At 46.1% G+C, this 3075-nt stretch overlaps 1 pseudogene; it reads left to right on the plus strand.

Annotated features, from left to right (window-relative positions):
* The first annotated feature begins 920 nt into the window (after nt 1-920).
* LOC134733942 (uncharacterized) lies at nt 921-2103 on the plus strand (annotated as a pseudogene).
* Nucleotides 2104-3075: the final 972 nt, after the last annotated feature.

A 3075-nucleotide genomic window follows, 5' to 3' on the forward strand; every position in this document is an offset into this window, starting at 1 on the left:
AAATCCTCAACTCAGTGACCCGTGGATGGCCCAAATGCATTCAATCTGTAGCAGTAACTGCTTTGCTAACAGAAGAAAGTAGAAAAGTGACTTTTAGAGGAAACCTCATTGTGAGCACACCTAATCAGTTCAGAATTATTCTAAGTCAAAAAAGCAAAAAGGTAGCTTACTAACTAAAAAATCTTAAAGTATGGGGCTATTCTGTTAGAAAAAGGTAATTTAACACCAACCACTGATAATTCCCTTAACCCAGCAGATTTCCTAACAGGGGATTCAAATCTTAATTACCATACAAAGGTCCAGCCAAATCTAGGAGGAACTCCCTTCAGGACAGGACAGTAGATGGTTCTTCCCAGGTGACTGAGGAAAAACCACAATGGGCATTCAGTAATTGGTAGGGAGACTCTTGTGGAAGCAGAGTTAGAAAAATTCCTTAATAATTGGTCTCCTCAAACGTGGGAGCCATTTGCACTCAGCCAAGCCTTAAAGTACTTACAGAATCAAAAAACTCTATCTCAATCCTGACTCAAAAGGTTACCTACACCCTCTCTGAAACGAATTTGCACAAGAACTGTTGTTTATGGGAAAGCATCTTGATGCGGCAGCTGGGTTGCCATGAAATACTCAGGAACCCAGCCCAGCTCTAGGACTCACTCCTGAGCACAAAGGCAACGTTGGGCCTGCTGGTGAAGGACCACTAGAATCCAGCAGCCCAGACCGCTTTCTTTGTGGTCAAGAAAGGCAGGAAAAGGGGTGCAGGACTGCTACATCGGTGAGCATAACTAATCCGATAAGCCGAGGTCCATGGCTGGTTACGCACCCTGGAAAGGAATAAGCATTAGGACCATAGTGGACGCTCTAGGACTAATGCTCATCGGAAAATGACTAGGGGTGCTGGCATCCCTCAGTTCTTTTTTCAGATGGGAAATGTTCCACCCAAGACAAAAATGCCCCTAAGATGTATTCTGGAGAATTGGGACCAATTTGACCCTCAGACGCTAAGAAAGAAATGACTCATTTTCTTCTGCAGTACCGCCTGGCCACGATATCCTCTTCAAGGGGGAGAAAGCTGGCCTCCGGAGGGAAGTATAAATTATAACACCATCTTACAGCTAGACCTCTTTTGTAAAAAAGAAGGCAACTGGAGTGAAGTGCCATATGTACAAACTTTCTTTTCATTAAGAGACAACTCGCAATTATGTAAAAAGTGTGATTTATGCCCTACAGGAAGCCCTCAGAGTCTACCTCCTACCCCACCATGCCCCCGACTCCTTCTCCAACTAATAATGATCCCCCTTCAACCCAAACGGTCCAAAAGGAGATAGACAAAGGGGTAAACAATGAATCAAAGGTGCCAATATTCCCCGATTATGCCCCCTCCAAGCAGTGAGAGGAGGAGAATTCAGCCCAGCCAGAGTGCATGTACCTTTTTCTCTCTCAGACTTAAAGCAAATTAAAATAGACCTAGATAAATTCTCAGATAACCCTGATGGCTATATTGATGTTTTACAGGGGTTGGGACAATCCTTCGATCTGATATGGAAAGATATAATGTTACTGCTAAATCAGACATTAACCCCAAATGAGAGAAGTGCCACCATAACTGCAGCCCGAGAGTTTGGCGATCTCTGGTATCACAGTCAGGTCAATGATAGGATGACAACAGAGGAAAGAGAACGATTCCCCACAGGCCAGCAGGCAGTTCCCAGTGTAGACCCTCATTGGGACGCAGAATCAGAACATGGAGATTGGTGCCGCAGACGTTTGCTAACTTGCGTGCTGGAAGGACTAAGGAAAACCAGGAAGAAGCCTGTGAATTATTCAGTGATGTCCACTTTAACACAGGGAAAGGAAGAAAATCCTACCGCCTTTCTGGAGAGACAAAGGGAGACATTGAGGAAGCAAACCTCCCTGTCACCTGACTCTGTTGAAGGCCAACTAATCTTAAAAGATAAGTTTATCACTCAGTCAGTTGCAGACATTAGAAAAAAACTTCGAAAGTCCGCCTTAGGCCCAGAGCAAAACTTAGACACCCTATTGAACTTGGCAACCTCGGTTTTTCATAACAGAGATCAGGAGGAGCAGGCGGAAAGGGACAAATGAGATTAAAAAGTCTACCGCTTTAGTCATGGCCCTCAGGCAAGCGGACTTTGGAGGCTCTGGAAAAGGAAAAGCTGGGCAAATCAAATGCCTAATAGGGCTTACTTCCAGTGCGGTCTACAAGGACACGTTAAAAAAGATTGTCAAAGTAGAAATAAGCTGCCTCCTCGTCCATGCCCCTTATGTCAAGGGAATCGCTAGAAGGCCCACTGCCCCAGGGGACGAAGGTCCTCTGAGTCAGAAGCCATTAACCAGATGACCCAGCAGCATGACCCAGGGTGCCAGGGCAAGTGCCAGCCCATACCATCACCTTCACACCTTCACAGAGCCCTAGGAATGCTTGACCACTGAGGCCCAGGAGGTTAACTGTCTCCTGGACACTGGCGCGGCCTTCTCAGTCTTACTGTCCTGTCCCAGACAACTGTCCTCCAGATCTGTCACTCTCTGAGGGGTCCTAGGACAGCCAGTCACTAGATACTTCTCTCAGCCACTAAGTTGTGACTGGGGAACTTTACTCTTTTCACATGCTTTTCCAATTATGCCTGAAAGCCCCACTCCCTTGTTAGGGAAAGACATTCTAGCAAAAGCAGGGGCCATTATACACCTGAACATAGGAGAAGGAACACCCATTTGTTGTCCCTGCTTGAGGAAGGAATTAATCCTGAAGTCTGGGCAACAGAAGGACAATATGGACAAGCAAAGAATGCCTGTCTTGTTCTAGTTAAACTAAAGGATTCCGCCTCCTTTCCCTACCAAAGGCAGTACCCCCTCAGACCCGAGGCCCCACAAGGACTCCAAAAGATTGTTAAGGACCTAAAAGCGCAAGGCCTAGTAAAACCATGCAGTAGCCCCTGCAATCCTCCAATTTTAGGAGTACAGAAACCCAACAGACAGTGAAGTTAGTGCAAGATCTCAGGATTATCAATGAGGCCATTGTCCCTCTATACCCAGCTGTACCTAACCCTTACACTCTGC

Source organism: Symphalangus syndactylus, chromosome 2, assembly GCF_028878055.3.
Source record: "Symphalangus syndactylus isolate Jambi chromosome 2, NHGRI_mSymSyn1-v2.1_pri, whole genome shotgun sequence".
Classification (NCBI taxonomy): domain Eukaryota; kingdom Metazoa; phylum Chordata; class Mammalia; order Primates; family Hylobatidae; genus Symphalangus; species Symphalangus syndactylus.